The following is a 7,531-nucleotide window of genomic DNA, read 5'->3' as shown; positions in this document are numbered from 1 at the left end:
TTAGTAGTATAAAACTGTCTGGCGTCACTCAGTCTAGTAGTCTACTACAAACATGTCTGAACATCATCCCCTCGCGGAATTGATTGAAAATGTTATTAACAGAGCGGGCACGTTCGAATCCTCTATTAGTGTATCTAACATTTAGCACTTTAATAGCAACTTATTTTCGCCGGCGGGACATTTACTGAGGACCAGCAGAGCACACCACTGTGGGTATTATGATTTAACAAATCTATCTGGCAAGAGGAGGACCACATTATTGACCAGGTAAGCACTGAGCAGCCTGACTGACTAACTAACGTTATCAGGCAAGCTTGTATACCCTTTCATGACTGCAATGCAAGCCAGGGGCTGGGATACGCAGTCACTTATTCCTCCGTAGTAGCCAGGTTAATGTGCACCATCAAGCACTGCTTAAAAGCTAGCGGTGGGTCCAAAATATATCGGATATAAATGTCAAAGGTACCCAGCGTTCCATTAGGGTTTCACACACAGATGCGGCGGGGTTTGAAAGCTCGGCGTTGCTAATAAACATTTTAAATCATTTTTATAAACGAGTAAAACCGAGGCTGAAATGGCTGCTTCCGCATTTTACAGTAGGAGCGCTCTGATGGCTGGGCGCGCCGCGCAACAGACACGTGAATGAATGAATGAATGAATGAATGAAAACTTTATTTAACAGATTGCAGAATGGGTACAATACAGTACGGCTCAATACACACAATTGTTAAGGGGATGCAGACCAGAGAAATACGTTTGTCTTGTCACGTTTGTCTAATAGACAGTCATATTCTCTCCCGGCCATATGTATATTTCTCTCCCACCCACCCACCCCCTCCTAATGTACAGTCCCCTCCCCATCATATGTATATACTCTGTCAGGATCTATGGGTAACAGTACTGTATATTTGATGTCATGATGTCTTGTATGTCATAAATGTCACTATGAATTGAAAATGGGGGACCCTGATGTAAACAAGACAAACGTCTTTCTCTGGTCTGCATCCCCTTATACAATTGTGTGTATTGAGCCGTACTGTATTGTACCCATTCTGCAATCTGTTAAGAAAGTTTGACTGGCCGCCGAGCCATACTGTAGTGTACATGGTGACTGCTTGACTTTAAAAAAAAAAAAAAAATTTATAAAAATATTTAATAATTCTTTTTTAATAATTCTTTTTGGCTTCCCCTGTTATTTTACCCACGCGACGCCACTGCGTAGTAGCCAGGTTAATTTGCACCACCAAGCACTGCTTAAAAGCTAGCGGTGGGTCCAAAATATATCAGATATAAATTTCACAGGTATCCAGCATTCCATTAGGGTTTCACACACACACGCGGCGGGGTTTGAAAGCTCTGTGTTGCTAATACACATTTTAAATTTCTTTTATAAACTGGTCAACACTGCTCAAAACGGCTATATTTCCGGCGTTGGGTGCATGATGCGCATGTGCTGTGATGGCGCACCAGGCAGCCTGTTGAGATAAGAGACTGTATGGGGCTGTTAGTGACTGTCCAACTGTACATATGACTGTTTACACTTGTAGCTGTTTACCTGTGTAGATCATTGTCTCCACCAGAGATTGCCATTGGTGTATATATATCTGTCTCCACTGGAGGGCGCTCTGGGCGTAGCTACCAAGGTATTCTACCTTAGGGGCGACTATAAAAGGGAAGGTCCCCACGCCTTTCTTTCTCTCCCCCAACAGCTCTCAAAGAGAGTAGAGTGTTGTATAACTACTGCTCATATGTGAATAAAAGAAGCCAAGTCAGTTCAGGCACAATAGAGAATCCATGCCTCTTGACCACATTATTGACGCCCTAAAGCGAGTTCTGTTAACAGGTTATGGGCCCAGATAACGCCGGGGCAAAATAGTGGAGGTACTGTAGTAAGCTTAGCTGAAAGTTAAAGGCTAGGATAGCACCGGGAGCACCGTGTGGCTAGTCGCTAGGCCGACCAGAGTAAAAAGCTAAGCATATCATTAACGAAGAGGATGGAAGGCAAAAGAGAAGACGGGTGGCATCATTAACACCACGGTAACTCCCCTACATGTATCTGACCATTCCTTCATATCCTTCTCACTAACTCTCATGCTTAACCGAAAAGTCTTCACCCCAACTCAAACCGTCTCACTCAGACGCAACCTGCCCTCCCTATCCCCCTCCACCCTCTCCTCTGACATAATATCCGCTCTACCTTTGAGTGACACCTTCTCTGCTCTCCCCACAGAGATGGCAACCTCCACCCTCCTCTCAGCCCTTGCAACCTCCTTCGACAAGCTCTGTCCCCTCGTTGAGAAACCTGCCCGCCGTTCCCCACCCAGTCCATGGCTGACGGATGCAGTGAGAGAACAAAGACAGGTCCTGAGAGCGGCTGAGAGGAAGTATAGAAAGTCACGCCTCACTGCTGACATCGACACATATCACAACCTCTTGTTAACATTCTCCAAAACCATTACTAATGCCAAAGCTTCTTTCTTTCACCATAGGATCGAGGCCTCTGCCAAGAATCTTCGCAAACTGCATGCTACCATGTCCTCCCTCCTCACTCCCCCCCCACCTCCTCCTCCCTCATCTTTTTCTGCCGAAGACTTTGCGATCTTCTTTGAGGAAAAAGTGGAGAACATCCACAGCTCCTTCTCCCAACCCCCACCCATTCCAAACGCTGAATCGAGAACCTCATCCTTCACTCTGTCATCTTTCTCTCCCATTACAGAAGCCGAGACCCTGACACTGGTAACGTCGAACCGTCCGACTACATGCCAGCTGGACCAGCTACCCTCCCCACTCCTCCAGACCATAGCACCGGACATCCTCCCATTCCTAACTGCAACCATCAACTCCTCACTCAACTCGGGGGTGGTCCCCACCTCCCTAAAACAAGCCAGAGTCACGCCCCTCATAAAAAAACCAACCCTGAACCCCACCGTCATAGCCAACTATCGCCCTGTCTCTCTTCTCTCCTTCCTTTCTAAAACACTTGAACGTGCTGTATCCAACCAACTTACTGCTTATCTCTTACAGAATGACCTCCTAGACCCCAATCAGTCTGGCTTCCGGACTGGCCACTCCACAGAAACGGCCCTCATTGCGGTCACAGAGGCACTTCACTTAGCAAAAGCGAAAGGCCTCTCCTCTGTCCTGATTCTCCTAGATCTATCTGCAGCCTTCGACACAGTCAACCATCAGATCCTCCTCGCGGCCCTCGCAGGAATGGGAGTGGCTGGATCTGCGCTGACATGGCTGACATCATACCTCAATGACCGCTCCTACCAAGTGTCATGGAGAGGGACTCTGTCGGCCACCCGCCCCCTCCGGACGGGTGTCCCCCAGGGCTCGGTCCTAGGACCCCTTCTTTTCTCCCTCTACACTAAATCACTGGGTAACATTATCACATCTCATGGCTTCTCATATCATTGTTATGCCGATGATACTCAACTCTTCCTCTCCTTCCCTCCCTCAGATATCCACGTCTCTGAGCGGATCTCGGCCTGTCTGTCCGACATCTCCGCCTGGATGACGACCAACCACCTCAAACTGAACCTAAGCAAAACAGAATTGCTCCACCTGCCGGCCAAATCCTCCCCCCTGACCGACCTCTCCATCACAGTCGAGAATGCAGCTGTGACCGCGTCGCCGACCGCCAAGAACCTTGGTGTTGTCCTCGACGACCAGTTGAACTTCTCTGCTCACATCGCAGCGACAACCAGAACCTGCAGATTCCTCCTGAGCAACGTCAGAAGGATACGCCCCTTCCTGACAAAAGAAGCCACCCAACTCCTCGTCCAATCAACAGTCATCTCCCGCCTCGACTACTGCAACGCACTGCTAGCTGGCCTCCCGGCCACTGCCACCAAGCCTCTTCAACTCATTCAAAATGCAGCGGCCCGCCTGATCTCAAACCTACCGAAGTCAGCCCATGTCACCCCACTTCTTAGGGACCTGCACTGGCTCCCCATTGCTGCACGTATCCGCTTCAAGGCCCTCGACCTAGCATACCGTGCGGCAAAGGGAACCGCTCCCGCCTACCTCCGGTCAATGGTCTCTAACTACACACCCTCAAGACCCCTACGCTCTGCGTCTTCTGGCCGCCTCAGATCTACTCCTATCCAAGCTCCCGGAGGGTCATCAAAGAGAAGCCGCCTATTCTCAGTCCTTGCCCCACAATGGTGGAATGAACTACCCATCCCAGTTAGGACAGCCGAATCCCGTCCAATCTTTCGCCGTCGACTAAAGACTCACTTCTTCAACCATTATCTGAAATGAAGAAAAAAAAAAATAAAAAATCTAACCCCGACTAACCTTAATGTCATGCACTTGTCCTAATAAACTAACCTACACTGTAACACGCAACACTTTGATGAACATTGTTACTCAGCTGATAGAGTTATACCCTTCTTGCTGTCTTGTCGCACAGAACTTGTAAGTCGCTTTGGATAAAAGCGTCAGCTAAATGACTAAATGTAAATGTAAAATGTAAATGGGTGGCCGATATTCAACGGAGAAACACCGAGCGATGGGCTAATGATGGCGATGATGATGAGGGGACTACCGGAGCCGTACAAACCGTTCACACTCCTGATAACACACGATTCAACTGACATTACGCTGGGACAGTTCAAGGCTAAGCTAAGGGACTTCGAAGCCTCAGAAGACACCCACACAGCCGCCACGCAGGAGGGGGAGTGTGTGCTGAGGGCCCGAGCAATGCCAAGAAAGAGAACCAGGACCCCGGCGGACCTGGCGTGTTGGCGATGCGGAGATAAAGGCCATCGGAGAAGCGAATGCACAAAGGCTGTCTGGTGTAGCTCCTGCAAATCCGCGGGGCACACAGACAGAGCGTGCATGAAGAAACACAACCAGAACGCACGATACGCGCATGGACAAGATGACGGTCACCAGCGAGACGAAAGCCACGAACAAAATGGCGGTTGCAGACGAGTCGAAAGCCACGAATGGAATGGCGACTACGGACAAGATAATGGCTGTGGACAGGATGACGACAGCGGACACGACGACGGCGACTATCGACGTGAGATGAATCGACATGACGCCCGGAGAATCGATGGCGGCGACGGTCGACGTGAGGCGGGTCGAGCCGGCGCCCGGAGGATGGCGGGGCAAGGAGACTGCGCTTTTGGAGCGCGGACGGCGTGCATCGCCGGACCGGCCCAGCCACAGCGGGCCCAGAGAGGGGGACTGATCGTGGACTGGACACAGATGCGTCGTCGCATGTCACCAACGACAGGAGTCGGGTCAAGAACTTTGATGACCCCTTCCACCCGGAGAGGCACTGCAAGGAGCTAGTGGGCGGGAGACGCATCTATGCCGCACACACGCACACTTATGGCCAGAGGAAAGGCCACTTTAAATTAGTATAACATCAGGAACAGTGTATTGCACTACTAAAGCTACCTAGCATGTCCTATATGCTCTGTAAATACTATGTACAGATACCGAGATGGCACACCATGTACCTGTTTATTGCACTGTTGTTTTTATTGGATTCTATTAATATGTTGTACCACTGTATTTTTTATTGGATTCTATTATATGTTGTATCACTGTATTGCACATCGTCGCGGGCAAGACCAGCCGCATTTCATTGTATACCTGTATGCCGTGACAATTAAAACTCTTGACTTGACTTGACTTGACTTGACTATGGACTGGCGCAGGAGAGAGGAGACGCACAGGTATGCCTCACGGATAGCAGGGGGCGCCGGCGTACGGTGACGCTAAAGAACGCTCTATACGTACCATCGTTCCCACAAGGACTATTCTCTGTAATAGCTGCTACTGCAAGCGGCGCCAAGGTATTCTTCAATAAAGGTAAAAATGTTCTTGTAGAACCTGACGGTACCCGGTTTGACATAAAGATGTACCAGAAAGTATTTTATCTGAAAACGGAGTGTAATGACTATGACCAGTGTAACGATAATGATGATACGTATAACGGGACGGCCAGTCACGATATTCAGACATGGCACGAGATTATGGGTCATTGTAATTACGAGGATTTACTGAAACTGCAAGTAGTGTCAGAGGGTATGCACATTGAGGGGAAGTTTACCTAACAAATATTGTGCAATGTGCAAAACGGGAAAGTTTACCCAACAAAGATACAGAAATCCCACAGACAGAGTAGGGGTATCACTTGTACCAGTTGACATGGACCTAGTCGGCCCAGTAAGCAACGAGTCCATAGGAGGTTTTGGATATGTACAGTCTTTTACAGATGTGTGTACAGGGGCAACGTTTGTTTACTTTATCAAAGAAAAGAGTGACATACTCCAGGCCACGGAAAATTCGTGGCAGACGTAGCTCCTAATGGTATAGTAAGATGTTTGAGATCCGACCACGAAACTGAGTTTGCAAATAGAAAGTTCCAATCACTATTGTGAAGGTATAAGATAAAATACGAGACGTCACGTCCATGTCCCCCACACCAGAGCGGGGCGACAGAGAGGGAATGGCACACCCTTTTCGAAATGGCTAGGTGTAAGCTAGCAGATAGTAACCTACCTAAGAGCCTGTAACAATGTGTACCTGCAGGCAGACCCGGCGCCATGGGCGGGCATTAGGTGGTCGGGCCCGCCCACTGAGTCAGCAGTGCCCACCCCGGTAAAAAAAAAGAAATTTATTTATTTTATTTTTTTTATCAAAGTCAACTATCCAAATCCTTAGTCGGGTCCGGGACAGCCCTAGTGGGCACTGATGTCAACAACAACACTACTGAAGCTAGCACGGCACTCTGTGAGAATTCGTTTTCTACCCTCAAGAACGTCTTTACAGAACGCCTTAGTATGCTTCATCGACGCAAGGCCAATTTAATTGGCATTTGAGAAGGACTTAACAAAAAAGTTCAGGAATGAGTGGAGAGGGGCAGTGTTTTAAGAAGATTTCACTCTGTCCCCAAACGCCGCTTGCCGCTCTACTAATGATGGTGAGTAGCCTGTGGAGGAATTTTGTTTGCTTTTTTATGCACCTTATTTTTGTCAGTTCTGTTCAGTTTGTCAGTTTGAGTGTTGAATAAATGGAGACTTTTCAAAGATATAGAATAGAATAGAATAGAAATGTATTATCCTGAGGGAAATTTTACTGCAAATCACTCAACATTAAACATTTAGACAGAACAAGTCACGAATAAGAATAACAAAACAAATGGCCTAAGAATAGAATAAAATTAAATATAATAAAAATAGAATAAAAGATACAGTAAATAAATACAGTAAAAATATACTGAAGTCTACAGTAGGTGTAATATTGCACAGTGCTGTTTAAAAAGTAAGAGTCCAGGAAGATGGTAACTGTCACTCTGTGCTCAGTGATGCAGTGAGGCATAGTGATGCATTGTATAGTCTGATGGCTGTCTGAATGAAGGACTTCCTGTGCCGTTCAGTGCTGCATTTAGGTAGTGTGAGCCTATAACATGCTCCTCCTGTCAGCCAAGTCTGTGTATAGTGGGTGGGAGGGGTTTTCCCTGATGGCCTGGAGCTTAGCAAGGCTCCTCCTCTCCACCACCCTCGCT

This window comes from Notolepis coatsorum (genome assembly GCF_963971535.1).
Source record: "Notolepis coatsorum genome assembly, chromosome: 5".
NCBI classification, from domain to species: Eukaryota; Metazoa; Chordata; class Actinopteri; order Aulopiformes; family Paralepididae; genus Notolepis; species Notolepis coatsorum.
Note: the sequence above shows the minus strand (reverse complement) of the source record.